The following is a 19,840-nucleotide window of genomic DNA, read 5'->3' on the forward strand; positions in this document are numbered from 1 at the left end:
AAACGCGTAAACCGGCAAAGTTCGCCTAAGCGAGCTGCCTGGTGTATAAAAACCCTAAAAATGGACTATTTTCATGAAACTAAGTTAATCTAGTAAAAATAAATCATCCGAAAGTAATTCGGATGATTTGGGTAATTTTACCCGATTTAGCAGTTTCCGGTATATTAAAGACGGAAACGGGCCCCGCGGCCAAACGGGGTGTCTAAACCGAGCTCTAATTTCACCACTTTAATTAAAATATCAGTAACAACTATTTTCGGGTCGTATGTGACCAAACTCATTTTTGAAAACATAAAGACGGTTAACCGTGCTAGGCACGCAAAACGAGAAAACAAACTAATGGTAATTTTGACTAAAGAACTCTAAGTGATATCACAATCTAAGTCCTGAGAAGTGTTTCGGGGTTAACATTGTCCCCGGATCGTGTACGGTACTGGGTTAACAGTGTCCCCAGACGTACCGGTTAACACGAATTTAAGTTATATTAATAGAAATTGTGTAGTAACGACTTAGGGATCGTATTACAGATCCGGACAGGTAGCTGTGCACAGTATTACATCTTTGCTCACAAAAAGGTGAGTTTCACGAGCCCCTTTTTATTGAACTGTTTTAAATATTTTCCCGGGGCGGAAAGCATGTTTTTTATCAAAGTGTTTAAGTACATGCCGATCGCATGGAATTGATTGTATTTATATAATGTTTATTGTACGGGAATCGTACGGTAATGTATTAAGATGGTAATTGTCTGAGTTGCTAATATTGTAAGGCCCGAAACAGTGTTCTGGGTTAACAGTGTCCCCAGAGGTTATTAAATGTATTTCTGGGTTAACAGTGTCCCTAGAGGCTATTAAATGTATTTCTGGGTTAACAGTGTCCCCAGAGGTTATTAAATGTATTTCTGGGTTAACAGTGTCCCCAGAGGTTATTAAATGTGTTTCTGGGTTAACAGTGTCCCCAGAGGTTATTAAATGTGATTCTGGGTTAACAGAGTTTTCACTTGTAGGCTCAGCATAATTACATCATTAATTTATGATTATTAAAATGATTTGTCATGGTTTATTTAAATTAGTGAAACTCACCAACTATTCGTAGTTGACCCGTTTTCTTTACATGCTTTCTAGGTACACCCAAATTGGAATGAGTGATACGTGCTTGATGATGTGTGCTATTTTGTGGAAGCTTAAGGGTCTATATTTTGTTTTAAACATGTTAACGTACTATTGGTAAAACTTATGTGATAACGCCTAGTCGGTAACGAAACTCGGAACTATGTAATACGTTTAAATTATTGTAGTGGTGTTTTCTTTATAAGCAATGCGGTTGATATCAGATGTGTCTGTTGCATCCCGGGTACGTTTCCGCTGCGGTTACGGGGTGTTACACGCGATACGCGACGGGACAAAAGACGAACCCCTCGCGTACCTCGACGGGTTTGGTCAAAAAATTCTAGAAGGGTCAACAGCGATACGCGATCGCTGTTGAGCCTACGTCATCGCGTACCGCGATGAAGTAGCCTGACACCTCTGGCTCAAGACTGTCACGTGTCCACACGTGGCACCCTTCCCTCCACGTGGCCACACGTGGCACACCGTCTGCCACGTGGCGACACGTGGCAGACCTATATGGTGACTGTTCTGGTCTACGTCGCGCTACGCGACGGGTGCCAAGGAGGCTGTTGCGTACCGCGACGGGTTCCAGAATTTTGCGTATAAATATCCAGTTCGGGATCTCCATTTTCCACAACAAAAACACACATACAATTATCTCTTTAGCTTCTCTCTAAACCCTAAGAACCCGACCCTCGATCCACCTCGAAAAGCGTGCCCGATTCCTTGTTTTCCATGCCATCTTATCCTCGAAATCCGTGCCACATTCCACCGACGTATCAACCAAGAAGGCGTTTGTTATTCCTCGACATTTTGACGATTATTCTCGTAAAGCATGCCGACAAGTCGTGAAGCATTGGTGTTCGTTGCTGGTGTGCCAAAGAAAGAATAACGAAAAGAAGGATTGATCGAGAAGGAAAGGAAGAAGAGACGGCGTTGGAGTTCTACTCGAGTAATTAGGGTTTCCATACGCCGACAAAGGTAGGCGTAGCTCCAATGAAAATAATAATAAAATATTATAAAAGGCTTAAACCCTAAGTCGAGGTTATACTCGATACCTCGATAAAAGAAAAGAAAATATAACAAATAATTAATAAAAGATAGATCATGAGTATTTATAAATATGTATATATGTGTGTGTAAGTATATATGTATATAATCTTTGTTATAAATATTATTAAGGAATAAATAACTATTCTTAAATAATAAAAGAAAAGAATACGTTTCTTAAAGAAGAAGAAACGTAGGGTTTTATAAATAAACAAAAGGCTTATAAATTACTTCTAAAACTAAAGGTTTTAAAGTAAAAGAGATTTTGAACTAAAGGTTTATCGATGTAAAGTTTATAAAATAAGACTAAAGGTCTTAAGCCGGATTTTATATCCGACTAACGATTGGTTATACTCGTACTATAGGTGCGAGATAGCAACGGGAAAGACCCTCGGACGGTGTTTGAAGCCGATCCAAATCAAAAGGTGAATACGCCCCAACTTTTACAAATTTGTTTTCAAACGTGTTACATGAAAAACTTTACATCAAACTAAGTGTCTCTAAAACATTTATAAACAAGAGTATAAATACTGGCCTCAGGCTATCGTGTACGTTTGTCTGGATCCTTACATATGTGGTGGGCAAATCACACCTGGTCACAATTACGCTCACCTACGGGGAGTATGACCTTGTGTATACATATAGGCACTCAACTAGTCGAACGCTGCGGTGTTTGCTGGGGGAACCAAGTATAGAGACTTGAGTTTATGAATTGTTTTGTTTTGACTTAATTATTCCTAATCCACGTTGGGCCGAGACCTACATAGTCTCGAGGGGTGATTAAGTAAAGAAAATATTTTTAGCGTCAGCATATTCACCAGCATTTATTGCTGACGTATTTTCTTACATTTTGCAGGTAACCAAGGTTAGCACTTGGGATGACGAAGTGCAAGAATCCGATGGCTCGGATATTTTTGTTAAATATAATATTATGTTAATGGTGGTTTGTTTTGTAAAACTTAAACAAGTAATCTTTCAAATTTGATTCAGGAACATTTAAATCCCGACTTTTGTATGTAAATGTTACATATTAAATCCACAAGTTTTTAAATCTACCGCTATTAAAACGTAACTATGAATTAATTACAATTGTGGTACCAACATATGTGTCATACTCCTAGGCCGTAGTTTGGGGTGTGACATACCAGGTCTGCACACTAAAGACGAAAGTTGCAAAGCTTGCTTGAAGACCTGTTTACACTTAGAATTTTTTGTAATATGTTTTGAATATGTTTTTATCATTAGGGTTTCGAAAAAGGGAATGTCAGGTGTTAAGGTAGGCTTGTAAATGGAATAATTTGGGGCACGCCTATGACATATTTTACACCTGAACAGACTGAGCGAATATTGTGATTTGATGGCTGCCTCACTCCTGTACGGAAAGCTGCCATAAATCCAAACGTTCCACCTAGAACCCTAATTGATTTTCATTGTATCCTTCACAATATATATGAAAATCTTTTGAGTTACTTTGTGTGTTTGTTACACTTCTATCTGTTTTGCAACATTTATAGTATTATTGATTCCGTCTTTAATATTCTATTTTTCTTTACCAAAAATACTAAGTCGTAAACCTTCTTGTCAACACTTATGTGTGGGTTACAAAATTGAGTGAGTGAACTATTAAGTGAGCTATTCGGGACCTAAAAGTGGTATCAAAGCTTGTTTCTACTATTTTTATGAAGAACTGTTGTTGAATATTGCTGATTGTGAAGATGAAGAGTGACATCAGCTGACAACTATTACATTGGTTTGTGACGTCAGTTTCCTTTTTCTTCATTTTTATCAGATCTACAATATTTTTGAGGTTTAAAATGACTTCTTACTCAGATCTACATTAAAGTTCTTATCTTTATTATAGATCTTGCTCTAATCCGTCCAGATATATCAGATCTGAGGATTTTATCAATATATCTGATCATTTTTCAAAGAGTGTTTATGTTTTTGTTTAGATTTTATTAAGTATTCTCTGTTATTCAATTATATTTCTAAAAAAATGTACCAAAAAAATGTTTGGATCAATGGATGAGCAAGAGGTTTCTACTAACAAGATTCCTAGGCTGTATGGACAGGAAAATTACATCAAATGGAAGTTGCTATTCGAAGCTGTCGTCTGTTACAACGATGTTGATATGTGGAACTCTATTAAGAAGAGGGCCTTATGTACCAGATGAAACAGGAAACAATCAAACTGTTGAAGCTCGAATGAAAAAGAAAGATGACAGAGCATTAGCAATGTTGAAGCTGGGTCTATCATGGGAAATCTTGACCAGCGAAGCTCATCATACTACAGCCAAAGAAATGTTTGACGCTATTGTTGAGATGTTCGAAGGCAACACCAAGTTGAAGAACATTAAGAAGGATCGATTGAAGTCAGATCTGGATCGTTTCAAGTTCAGAGAAGGTGAAACGCTAAGGTTTGTGTTGCAGAGGTTCGTGGCAATTATGAATGAAATCAGAACAACTGATCGAGAAATCACTGATTTTGATTTGACCAAAAAGTTACTATCATCTCTTTCTGGTGAATGGTACACTGCTAGCAAATTCATTAAAGAGAAGGCAAATTTTCCTCAATTGAAGCTAGATGATGTCATTTGCTTTTTGCAAGCAGCTGAATATGAGATGATAGAGAACAAGATGATCAAAGAAGACAAACCAAGTTTTCAAGTGACAAATGCTCTTGTAGCACCCATGGGAAATCTGTCCACAAAAAATCAACAACAGATTCCCAGCATTGAAGAACCAAGTGAATATGGTGGAGACACACCAAGGGGATTTGTTGTTGGTAATGCAAGCAATCATGGTAGGCAATCCAGATTTAATGTCCAATTGGTTGATGACAATGATACATCTTCTATGGCTAGTGGACATGATCCTTATGGTGGTGGAAGTTCTAACCAAGGAAATGAATATCAAGCCTTATTCTCAATGTTTATTGAGTCATACAATGCCTTTGTAGCTAAAAATTCGATTCATACCAATGTGGTTCAAGAAGACTTAGAGCAAATCGATGCATATGACTTAGAAGACATGGATTTGAAATGGCAGGCTGCTATGCTAGCCTTGAGAAGCAAGAGGTTTTTTAATAGAACTGGAAGGTCCTTTGTATCTGGTCCAAATAACAGGATAGGATTTAATAAATCAAAGGCAATTTGCTACAACTGTCAACAGCCAGGACACTTTGCAAGGGAATGCAATCAATCTAGAGATTTCTAAAATAATAATTAGTTTGCTCAACCAAGAAATCAGTATCAATACCAGAACCAGAATCAAGGTCAGTAGAGAAACTTAAACAACAACTACAACAACCAACAACCACAAAATCACCAGCAAGAAATTCCCCAAAATCAGAACTTTCAAATAAATAATCAGAACCCTCCACAATCTCCTACAAACCCTAATAGAAACAATGCCAACCAACCAAGAAACTAAGGAAATGTTGCATTAGATGCTCAACAAGAAGGTGGATTTGTTTGGAGCAATCATGCTAGTGATATTGAAAAGGAAAATGTGGCATTCATGGCTAAAATAAAGAATGAAGCTGAATCCTCCACATCTCAGGTACATTCAAACTCAAAACATGAATTACTTGAAATGATTGAACCATTGAGAATGACAGTTTGAAAGTTACAAAGTTAGTGTTTTAAAAAGCAAAGTATACTCAATGTGTATGAGGCAAGTGACTTGACTTATAAAGTAAGAATCAAAAGTCTGGAACAAAATTGTATAGATAGCTATATGAAACAATCCAGATATGTCATTGAAATAGAAGAATTCAAAAATATGTTTCTTGATGAAAAATTGAAGAACACCACACTTCAAGTTGAAAATTATTTCCTGGAAAATTTAGTTTCAACTGGTAACATTCGTGGGAAGTTAAACAAGATCAAGGAGGAAGATAAATACAAGGTTGTTCCTCCACCTTTCAATGACAATTACTCGTTGAAAGTTGATAAGGAAAAGATAAATGCCTTCCTTGATCAGTTTAGAGAAGTGTTTAAAGAAAAGGAAGAATTCCTTGAAAATTATAAGTTGGTTGAAGTTGATGAAAAAGGGGAGTTTGTGATAAAAGAAAAGAAGAATGCAGAGATTTCTGTTGGTGTTCAAGTATCTGAAGATGATTTTGATGAAGACTGTTTGAACAAAGGTGATTTAAGTGATTCAAGTGATCAATGTTCAAGTGATATTGGTTCAAGGGATAAAAGAAAGGGCAAACCAAGTTCATCAAACAAGATTCCTTCGCTACCAAAGATCACACCCAAGATGAGAAAACATCATGAACAAATGAGAAAGGAACATGTGTCAATTGACATATGTGGTGGATCAAAAGTTAACTATAATTCAGTGAAGTCTCCAAGCAAAGAAGCACTAAAGGAGAAAAAGGTTAAGAACAAGAAGAAGACTGAAGAAACTATGAACAGTGATTAGTTTATTCCTGTGTACCCTGTTTTCTCAAATCAAGAATTGTTTGATGTTGGAGAAGTAAAAAGTGTGGAAGAATATGAAAGAAGACAATCAAGGTTTAGAGATAACTCAGATGATAAACAAATTAATTTGGAAAGAATAATCTTTGTCAAGAGTTCAACTAAAAGGCAAGACATCAAGATTGAAAATTTTGTACATTTCTTAATTGACTTTGATGGTCTCAAAACTCAAAAGACTATTGGAGTTGATTCCCCAAGACCAAGTGAAAGATTCAAAAAAGGAAAGTCAAGTGAGAGCTTCAAAGGAAAAGTTTGGTGCAAGCACTGTGATGTGTATGGGCATCACAATGATTCTTGTCATGAAAGATTTACATTCAAGCCATTTCATGTTCCAGATACAACCAAGTTTGGGCAAGACTTTAGTCTTTACAAGAAAAAGTATGATGGATACTTGGGCAAGTACAAGAAGCCATCTGATGGTACTGTGAAAGGGGCTGAAGTACACAGTAATAATAAAATTGAAGTATTTGAAAAGAAAAACGAAAATAGTTGAAGAGAAAAAGGCTCCAATTATCAAACAACCTGTCAGAATAAATCATGTTAAAGCTGATAAGAATGTAAAATCTGTTGACGAAGGGAAATCAACAGAGGGTGAAGAAAAGGTTAAATGATAATACTTAAGAGAAAAAACTCAAGAGAGTTGAATGGTGATGAGAAATTTCTGTTGAAACATGGGTTTGAACCCCAAAGATTTCTTTGGAAACCAAGAAATGAAACAAAAGTGACATGTGAAACAGTAGTGATAAGTGTGAAGAGAGAATTTGTCATTGAAGAATGCACTAGCATAGTTCCATATGTGGGAATACCATATGAAACTGGATATGATTCAGATTATTCTGATGAATCATGTGAAGTTGTTATGAGGACCCCAAACCCAATGCAACAACTGTTCATGTTAATGATGATTTGCAAGCTGATGGTGCTTGTATTTCATCCCTTAACTGATCCAAACAACTGACGGCTCAAACATCGGTTGTTCTCCATTATGAAGTTTTAAAAACTATTGCTCCAAATAGCTAAGATAGTAAACTGTTGACACAAATGAACTGAAGACACAACAGTTGTTTTGCAAACTATTAGAAATCCAAACAACTGATGGTTCAAACATCAGGTGTTTAACAAAGATCAGTATTTAGCATAGGATTCTCTTTAGGCAGTTGTTTGTAATAAGTTCATTAGTAGTTTGTAACCGTTTTTGTTAGCTGTCACTATCAACATTAGCTCATCAGTAGTTTTACACTTGTATAAGATGAAGAAGAGAGTCTTTTCTTCATTAATGTGACACTCCGTAAAACAGGACATGTTTCGTACATTCCTTAAACATAATTCTATACGTTAATTTTCCCGAAAGATTAAGATTTGTTAAGTTTAATCACAACGACTCTAACATAAGTCTGCATACGCATGCTACATTGCAAATAAATAATTTATTTTTAATTAAATTACTCGAACTTTCGGATTTATCCGACGGATATGGACGTTGGTGATCATTTTAAACGGCTCGAACATATATTTAAATGAACCAAGGGGGTTCAATCCAATGTTATAAGATTAATTTTATTATACAGAAATAATTACGAGCGTTTATTATGTATCTTAGAATCCTATGTCACGTATCCGCCACCAGCACATAAATTTATGTGCTAAATGCAAGTGGCTTGTTTAACATTTTAAATATAACTAAACATCTAAAACTAACAAAAATATTTAACAAATTCATAGATAACTTGGTTTTCTTTGCCGGTTATGCGATGAACACATTATACAAATACCACAACTAATATGGATATATGATGCATATCTCATGAATTCAAAAGAAAAATAAAAGATACAAAGTCCACTACCCATCTCTTGAAAGAGATGTCAAAATAATTGATATATACATATGTATATGCGAACTTCTTTTAGTTAACACTAAGACTAAGAAAACTAAACATTTATTATATGGAGTAATGATAAAAGATATTTTATGAACACCATCATTTCAATTCCTGTCTAAACCTTTCCATATCAATCAATTTACCTGCTTCCCTTACACTTTTCACGGCATTCACAGTCCAAACCCCATTATTTGTACTTTTCAAGTCTTACACTATACTCCAAGTAGATAAGATTTACATTTGAATTATCAAAAGAATAACTGGAACCATGCTTCATGTTATTATTATAATTATTATTATTATTATATATCAAGACTTTATTTGAATCACGACACTCACAAGTTCCAAACTCACCATTTCTCTTCCTTGTTGCGCCGGTCACAATACCACCCCGTGCTCTCGATTGTAACTAGCTAATTAACACCACCGGAGCACCATAAAACCATCACCTCCAACTCACGGCAGCAGGTCCACTACCTTACCATCTTCCGTCGGCTACCCAAACCATCTCCCTTCTTTACGGCTACATCCCAACAAAACTACGGGACATCACCAACCAATGAACTCTCTCGCTCATCTCTGTCAACTCGTAACATCGCCGAAACTTCACGGTAACACCACCGAAATACACCACCATCAACCCACCATCGTAGCAGCACCACCACCGCACACCACCACTCCGGTCAGGGCTTCAAACCCGACTCGAGACACCTCTACGGTCTGTTATTCGACTCGAACACCCCAAACCACTCTTTTGTCTCTTCCTGCGAAGCCGAAGAGACATGTGTCTAGAATAAGACTTTAAACTCTTAAAAACATCAAGTATGTTTATATGCACATTGCTTAAAAGCTAGTTTTATATGAACATATATCTTTTGAAAGATTTATTCATGAACAAAATATGAATTTACAAAAGTTTTGTGTGTGGGGGTTTGTAAAATAAATAAATATAAATATTAATAAATAATTAAAGAAAACTGAAAATAACTTAAAACTATGGATGTAAATTTGTAACGAGTGAAACACTGTTTAAAAAGTTTAATAAGTTGGATGGACTTCTTTTAATAAATATAGATATTTGGTGATTTTTTTTGTGTGAAACGGGATGTACTGAAAAGTACTATGTATATATGAGAAAAACATAGTTTCAAATATTTATAGTTGGATAAATTTAACATCTTATCTTATGACAACATATTATTTATTACGTAAATATATTTTGAAAATATATGTATGATTTGAATGTAGAAATAAAATGAGTTACACGATCTTAAATTCCGATTTTGAGATTGTCAAGTAAAAATATATCTCGGTCGTAATTAAACGAATCTTTTGTGATAAAATAAACATATATATAGTTTTAATATATATTTTTCCATTACTCGACCAAGAGAAACATTTATATATAAATAAAACTAACACTAATAAGAATCATATTCTTAATATTTATATAAGTATATAAATATTTATTTTCATGAATATGAAAATTTATCACCAACGGGTCGTCCAATACTAGCGTGTGAAACATTATTTATAAAATAAACGGAACAATCGGTTGAGTGAAAGCAACCGACACAATAAACGAAACGATCGGTTGGTGAAAGCAACCGACACCTTAAACGAAACGATTGGTTGGTGAAAGCAACCGACACAATAATCGATACGCCTGGTTGGTGAAAACAACCGGCACGAACAACTAAACTATTAGTTGGGTGAAAATGACTAGCATAAACCGACTTGCGAGTCGATAACAAACTAACTGACCTTACTCGTTTAGGACTTGTTAAGGCTGCGGACCTCGGGTCTAAACTGAAATTTGCTAGCGAACTAAACACTGAACTCATGAGGTGAGTTTCACTACCCCCTTTTTACAGTTTTACTGTTTTATTTATCCGGGGGTGGAAAACATACACAACTACTTTTATATACGATAATTAGAAACAAAACACACAATCCTTATGCGAACATGAGTTGAACTATGTAGTGCTATAAGTCCCTTGCTTGCATACTATAACCATTAGCTAATGTAGTTAGCCACAGGAATAAACGAATAGTACTATTGACGTTGACATTTCCCCCTACTGTTAGGTTAGTCGCGCTAACCTCCAATATTGCATCGAAACAGTGTGCGTATATTCCATCTGTGAGATTTGAACTGGGAAAAAGGATATAAGTCGTGGTTTGGTTATAGGCTCAGGGTTCGTCATATTAATTCATAGATTTAGCTAGTCTATGGAGGATCATCGTATTTGTTTCAATAATTTATCGTATGCTTGTTTGCGAACTGATTCAACAATTTATGAAAACATGATTTCATAACAAGTCTTAAAACTTGTGAACTCACCAACCATTGTGTTGACTTTTTAAACGTACGTTTTTCAGAGAACTAACAACGCATGTAAGGAATCATGAAGACGGGACCTCAATGCATAATTAGGATACCATTTTGATGTTTAACTTCTTTTGTTTAAAACAAGTTATGGTTTGTAAACATTTTGAAAACTATGGGTATCCTAATTCATGTATGTTGGCGATAATCATATGCTTACGGTATACATGACGTCACGTGCCCGCGATTCCGCTTCGGCGGGGTGTGACAGATTGGTATCTGAGCCATTGGTTTTAGCGAACTAGAAGGTCTAGTCTATAACTAGTGACTCACAAACTGTTCACATTGCATGCGTACACATTTTCACAATATATACTACTTTGTACGGATAATGTTGTCACATAGATTTCATCATTATCATCCATTCACAATGTGTTTCGTGACACTATAAACATCCGTCTCCTAATCACCACCGTTTCTTGAGTTGTGACGCGCTAGTCTTTGAACTCGCCCAAACCACCCATCCCAACAACTAATGGGACCCGCACACGAGTGGTGACTTGATACAGTATTCTTAACCGCTGAGGAGTCGAGATGACTTGCAACCTTAATGTACCTTTATGAAATGAGTACCGGTAACTCCATTAATGGGAGTACCGAATTTATATATTGTTACCGTAAAGTACATCTCACGAGACTGCGATTCATAACTTTCAAATCGGGTACACAACCATGTGGTGGACTCTTCCTGATCATTCTATCCTGTACAACTTCAATCTATGATTTTTGCAAAATATGTTACTGTCCGTAACAAAGTTTTAGCATGCGATGCAACCAAATGGTCACTTCGACTCCTTTAAACGTTAGCTCGAATATGGAAGAAACTAGGGTGACCATGCAAAACAGATTATCATTACGGGTGCACATATAATTATAATGTGCAATGCATGAGAATCCTAGTGAACGCTATGGCTCGAGCAGATGTTCAGATTAGTTTAAAGTCACAACTTTGTTAATCGAGAATTGGTCTCCAAGCAAAACGAATGTTCGTTAGAGTAATGCTGAAGACACCCTACAATAGCTTGATATATCATCGTTTACTTGAAATATTATTTCACTCCGTTATCATGATTGGCTAAAATTCGGCACCATCAGCAACATAACTTTCCACGTACTTTGTTAATATTATTCCTCAATTTCCGGGTCTCTATACCCGAGCCGATGTCGAAAATCATTTGTAGCGTATTATTATGCTGTGAAGTAATAATAAATAATTTTCTCTCATAAATTGTGCCTCCATTATTTGTTGTGTGTGTTTCCTATTATCTCACATGTCAGTTGGTGACCCCACTACCTCATTCAACGTTTCTGAAAGATTTCTAGTATTTTGACTTATTATAAATTGAGAGATTCAACTTCTTTGTGGCTGGCCTGTTGTATGCAAAGTACGACATAAATTTTCTCGCTACAGTTGTAAGTGTAATCTTACCCTATGAAGTAAAACTTTCCGCTCACGCTTCTTAGTAGATTTGCCACAGATGGACCCTCTAGGCACGTGAAATCATTACCCACGTCGTTCACATATGCCTAAATTGTTCATATGTACCTTCCGTTCGTTAGAGCATTTTACCATGTGTTAAACTGTCTTAATACACACATGTTGTCTCATTCGTCTTACGCGTTACCTAGACTATTTTCACTTTCTTTCTTGACGACTGTCATTTGTAACATGTTCCTTGCGTTTATCGGCATTCCTCCAACGTCCCTTAATTACCAGATTAAAAGGTATTAATTGCTTGGACAACGTTTTGATTTATGGTCATCAAATTGCTTCATTCGTCATGATAATAGGGCTCACCGTATGTCATCGCGATGATCACTAGGTGTTCTTACCTAATTTGGACAAGAAATTATTTCATTCACGAATTCTTACCATACTCTTATTATCAAGCTCAGTAACTTTGCTCTTGCATCCCATTCTAATTGTTGGGTATGAGTTTTTTTAAATTGAGCCTTATGTGGCAACTATAATTTGTAACCACCTAGATAAATATCTAGTCTTACTAAAGGTTACAAACTAGAACGACTCAGTAAACTCTCTCTGAAATTTCTTTACTGAATTCTATGATCTTGTGCTATCAAATTTATATCCCGACACTCACATCACGTAAACACAAAAGTCTGCGAATTTTCTATAAAATCCACATGGTTTTACAAATAAAAAAAAATGTTAATCGTTTTGACAACATTCAAATAGATCACCGACAAACAATTACTTTAATTAACAAGATGGTAGAACCCTAGAGCTATTATTTTAAGCATCCTTAAGCAGTCTTTTCTTAAAAATAAAAATAAAAATTGATAACGATTACAATCTCTTATTCTTATTAAATTCTTTTGTATCAAGCTCACGTACGATGACCTTTGTGTATAACTTTCTCTCAAAAGTTTCCATACTTATGATTATATATGGCAGTTTAGTTCCAATCATTCTCAAAACTTACTAGTCTCATTTAAGACTTAAACTAAAATCCTCTAAAATAAAACCAATACACATTTTTAAGCCTCTTGATTAAGCGGTATTATTCATGTACTCATGTCACATTCAAATCCACACTCAAGTCGGATAGCTTTATTTTATAAAAATGCATGTGCCACATGGTTATCCGAATGAAAGAAAATAAAAAGAAAATCTAAAACCTATTTGTGTAGTTTCAAGACTATCATCGTTATGTTATTGTCTTTCAAATTTGAACTATCAAAACGCGATGACAGGCATACGAGAAAATTTTTATAAAACAGTTCATAGTTTTTGCTGGAATTCCTGGGTAAAATTTTTCGAGTTTTAGTGATGATTATACTTATCAAAACCTGACAACATTTACGTAGTTTTAGTAATAGGTATATAAAATTTTATGAGAGAATTCTCCATAACATGAGCTATATAGTTATTTTAAAACTCATTCCATAATATTTGGAATCTTCTAGAAACATATTAACAACCATATAATTTTGAAATTATTTTGTCGGCTTATTTCAAAACTAAATAAATCAATAAAAGAACCACATCTTATTATTCAATCTTCATATTCATCCGAGTCTAGTTTATCCCATGACTAATCTTTGCTTAATTATAGTTCTTTATAGTCCTTGATGATTCGACAAAGCTCATGTCCAACAGTTTCTTCGTATTATTTGTACACCAAACACATCATTGGTTGACTTTACGAAAACCAATACAACGGTGCGACCTCTTTTCCGTTCTCGATCTTAACATAATAAAAGATTGAAATATTCTTTCCTATAACTAACGATTTTTTGGTGCCTGCTTGAGGAGTAATTGACAATGGAATCTATGGACCAAATCCAATAAACAAACTTTGACATTAAGGTTTGAAATGATCACTAGTATCGATAGGCTCAGAACATCATAAGGCTTCCTGAAACACTATAAGACTAATAAATTATGATAATCACATTCTAGAGTCTTCTTCTCCATTTCAATCATCATAAGCCCAACACCTAACACTGTTCATGAAGAGCTTTCTTTGGATCTAAAAGAAACTACTTTGATTTCTACAACCCTACTCCGTCACTTTCTATGTCGATTCTTATTATGATTCGCGATTATAAAGAAAACAGTGAGCACATCGAGGAATGCAACCCTTGATTGAGTGTACCTATGTTCTTGTATTGCTCGAGCAAATCCTAATCTTTTGAAATAGTGGATGTCTTTCATGGCATAGCTATTAACCTTTTTGTTAACGATATAGATGACACATGCTATCTTTCACCATAAACCACTTAAATGGGGTTATAGATAACCATATTCATTGCCAAGTTAGATTTCGGGGCTAACAAATTCGCATTCCCTGGAACATAAACTATACTAACCAGCCCTGACTCTATATTCGTAAGAAGCCCTCAACCGATCAATCAATAAATTGAATTATCCTATATATATTCAATTTTAATATCAAGGCTATCCAAGTTTCGATCTCTATAAAAGCATCCCTAGACACACGTGCTAAATGTGGACTTTATTGTTAACAGGGTATGTGCCCATAACTACAAACTTGTATATGCGACTGTAACAATTGAAACGCCGATGTGCGTAAAGCATAAAGTTCTCTTATGACGAGACATATTTCGTACACACCTCATACTTTAGGTTACATCATAACTTGGTCCTTACTCTAAAAAAAGAAAAAAAACAAAACTAGAGTCAACTAATGGATTCGCGATTTGGCCTTAATCAAATTGTTTTAGCATCCCTAATTCAATCATGATAATCGCTTAGTGGATACGTGGCGTATTCCACACATACCTGTGATATTAGCAAAATGCACTAAGAGTGTGCAACAAGATATTTGAAATCTTCGTTATCCACTCAGTTTCTAATGACTGAGTTCACTCTTTGCATGTCTACTAGAGATGGATAAGTCTCGTCTCCAAGCCACCTAGCTAGTATATTGAAATACATTCCTTTCATTGGTTGTGGCTGACTTAACTATTGAGAGACAACTGAAATTAATGCAAACTCTTTTCTTTGCAATGGATTTTTTTTCTATCTATACACAAATTCTTTTGTCACTCCGTCGTTAAAACAAACAATATGCTACTAATATTATCTTGAATTATTACTCTGGGCGAGATAGAGGTTTGAAAGTGTTCTCATACACTTTTAGTACACGACTCGGTTTTCTAGTGTACGCTCCTAACAACTTCAAATTATTGTCATTTCGACTATTAATCTCTTAGTTTGAATATCAATTTAAAATAGATATTCTTTCTACACATTTTTTGGTGTCTCCTTTGATGTAACATGTATACAGAATACACCTATTCATGCATTTGGTGTAGTTTAGAATCGTAATCTTTTCATGATATAGTAATTGCTTCCTTGGAATGTATTTATCATGAATTCTTTAAACACGAGCTTTTGTTCCAGAAATATAAACAATTAAATTATTAAATTCATTCTTGGTAGGCAAAAAAAAAATCTCCCAAGCCTCACAATGACTTGTTCTTCCAAAGGACAACCTCATGACACGCATAAAGAGTTAACATGAATTGAATTTCGGGACGAAATTCTAATAACATGGGGAGAATGTGGCACTCCGTAAAACAGGACATGTTCCGTACATTCCATAAACATAATTCTATACGTTAATAATCCCGAAAGATTAAGATTTGTTAAGTTTAATCACAACGTCTCTAGCATAAGTCTGCATACGCATGCTACATTGCAAATAAATAATTTATTTTTAATTAAATTACTCGAACTTTCGGATTTATCCGACGGATATGGACGTTGGTGATCATTTTAAACGGCTCGAACATATATTTAAATGAACCAAGGGGGTTCAATCCTATGTTATAAGATTAATTTTATTATACAGAAATAATTACGAGCGTTTATTATTTATCTTAGAATCCAATGTCACGTATCCGCCACTAGCACATAAATTTATGTGCTAAATGCAAGTAGGCTTGTTTAACATTTTAAATATAACTAAACCTCTAAAACTAACAAAAATATTTAACAAATTCATAGACAACTTGGTTTTCTTTGCCGGTTATGCGATGAACACATTATACAAATACACAACTATTATATGGATATATGATGCATATCTCATGAATTCAAAAGAAAAATAAAAGAAACAAAGTCCACTACCCATATCTTGAAAGAGATGTCAAAATAAATGATATATACATATGTATATAAGTTTAAACATGTTAATATATATATATGTACATACGGGCACATAATGTTATACAGCATGTATATGCGAACTTCTTTTAGTTAACACTAAGACTAAGAAAACTAAACATTTATTGTATGGAGTAATGATAAAAGATATTTTATGAACACCATCATTTCAATTCCTGTCTAAACCTTTCCATATCAATCAATTTACCTGCTTCCCTTACACTTTTCACGGCATTCACAGTCCAAACCCCATTATTTGTACTTTTCAAGTCTTACACTACACTCCAAGTAGATAAGACTTACATTTGAATTATCAAAAGAATAACTGGAACCATGCTTCTTGTTATTATTATAATTATTATTACTATTATTATTATTATTATATATCAAGACTTTATTTGAATCACGACACTCACAAGTTCCAAACTCACCATTTCTCTTCCTTGTTGCGCCGGTCACAATACCACTTCGTGCTCTCGGTTGTAACTAGCTAATTAACACCACCGGAGCACCATAAAACCATCACCTCCAACTCACGGCAGCAGGTCCACTACCTTACCATCTTCCGTCGGCTACCCAAACCATCTCCCTTCTTTACAGCTACATCCCAACAAAACTACAGGACATCACCAACCAATGAACTCTCTCGCTCATATCTGTCAACTCGTAACGTCGCCGAAACTTCACGGTAACACCACCGAAATACACCACCATCAACCCACCATTGTAGCAGCACCACCACCGCAAACCACCACTCCGGTCAGGGCTTCAAACCCGACTCGAGACACCTCTACGGTCTGTTATTCGACTCGAACACCCCAAACCACTCTTCTGTCTCTTCCTGCGAAGCGAACACTACGATCCCGCTACCAATTTTCAAGCTAAAGCAAGGATTCAGAGTGCTAGGTTAGCCAACCGAGCATCGTGAAGTGGAACTAGCACAAGCTTTTTGTGCTTTTTGTCTCTTTAATCCCTAGTCACAATCCTCGAACTAAGTAAGCTAAAATCCATCCCTAAACTATATTTACATTTATCCATAACTTATGTTTATGCTAGAATAATCACCCAAAGATTTTGCTACACATTAACATGCTAAATAATAAGTTACTCGTTAATAAAATAGATAATGTGTCTAGAATAAGACTTTAAACTCTTAAAAACATCAAGTATGTTTATATGCACATTGCTTAAAAGCTAGTTTTATATGAACATATATCTTTTGAAAGATTTATTCATGAACAAAATATGAATTTACAAAAGTTTTGTGTGTGGGGGTTTGTAAAATAAATAAATATAAATATTAATAAATAATTAAAGAAAACTGAAAATAACTTAAAACTATGGATGTAAATTTGTAACGAGTGAAACACTGTTTAAAAAGTTTAATAAGTTGGATGGACTTCTTTTAATAAATATAGATATTTGGTGATTTTTTTGTGTGAAACGGGATGTACTGAAAAGTACTATGTATATATGAGAAAAACATAGTTTCAAATATTTATAGTTGGATAAATTTAACATCTTATCTTATGACAACATATTATTTATTAAGTAAATATATTTTGAAAATATATGTATGATTTGAATGCAGAAATAAAACGAGTTACACGATCTTAAATTCCGATTTCGAGATTGTCAAGTAAAAATATATCTCGGTCGTAATTAAATGAATCTTTTGTGATAAAATAAACATATATATAGTTTTAATATATATTTATCCATTACTCGACCAAGAGAAACATTTATATATAAATAAAACCAACACTAATAAAAATCATATTCTTAATATTTATATAAGTGTATAAATATTTATTTTCATGAATTTGAAAATTTATCACCAACGGGTCGTCCAATACTACCGTGTGAAACATTATTTATAAAATAAACGGAACGATAGGTTGAGTGAAAGCAACCGACATAATAAACGAAACGATCGGTTGGTGAAAACAACCGACACCTTAAACGAAACGATCGGTTGGTGAAAGCAACCGACACAATAATCGAAACGCCTGGTTGGTGAATACAACCGGCACGAACAACTAAACTATTAGTTGGGTGAAAATGACTAGCATAAACCGACTTGCGAGTCGATAACGAACTAACTGACCTTACTCATTTAGGACGTGTTCAGGCAGCGGACCTCAGGTCTAAACTGAAATTTGCTAGCGAACTAAACACTGAACTCATGAGGTGAGTTTCACTACCCACTTTTTACGGTTTTACTATTTTATTTATCCTGGGGTGGAAAACATACACAACCATTAGCTATGTAGTGTTATAAGTCTCTTGCTTTCATACTATAACCATTAGCTAACGTAGTTAGCCACAGGAATATACGAATAGTACTATTGACGTTGACATTTCCCCCTACTGTTAGGTTAGTCGCGCTAACCTCCGATATTGCATCGAAACAGGGTGTGTATATTCCATCTGTGAGATTTGAACAGGGCAAAAGGATATAAGTCGTGGTTTGGGTATAGGCTCAGGGTTCGTCGTATTAATTCGTAGATTTAGTTAGTCTACGGAGGATCATCGTATTTGTTTCAATAATTTATCGTATGTTTGTTTGCGAACTGATTCAACAATTTATGAAAACATGATTTCATAAAAAGTCTTAAAACTTGTGAACTCACCAACCATTGTGTTGACCTTTTAAACATATGTTTTTCAGAGAATTAACAACGCATGTAAGGAATCATGAAGACGGGACCTCAATGCATAATTAGAATACCATTTTGATGTTCAATTTCTTTTATTTAAAACAAGTTATGGTTTGTAAACATTTTAAAAACTGTGGGTATCCTAATTCATGTATGTTGACGATAATCATATGCTTACGGTATACATGACGTCACGTGCCCGCGATTCCGCTTCGGCGGGGTGTGACAATTAACACTTTTCACGTCACAATACTCACATTATTTGTGTAATTTTGTACTAGAAAAATCAATGTGAACGATCGACTAAGGTTGAGGGGGAGCAATAGATTGTAATCACTCGATTATAGTTAATGCAAATTTTTTCTTCCATATGAAAGTGATTATCAATGAATTATGTTTCTTAGGTTGTTCATTTCATGGACTACTTGAATTATAGTTCAATTATGATTTGAATTAAAGTGATACTAATCCATTCAAAGGATTGGATCAGTTCTTTACTGTCCCATTGATTGTGAATTGTGTTCAAGTTAGCTTAGATTAATGCTCTTCGATCCTAACAATTGGTATCAGAGCACAAGATCTTTGAATTTGATCTTACAATAACTTCAGTGTCAT

Source organism: Bidens hawaiensis, unplaced genomic scaffold (genome assembly GCF_021521415.1).
Source record: "Bidens hawaiensis isolate Kalapana, Puna unplaced genomic scaffold, B.hawaiensis_p1.1 tig00000142_1, whole genome shotgun sequence".
NCBI lineage: Eukaryota > Viridiplantae > Streptophyta > Magnoliopsida > Asterales > Asteraceae > Bidens > Bidens hawaiensis.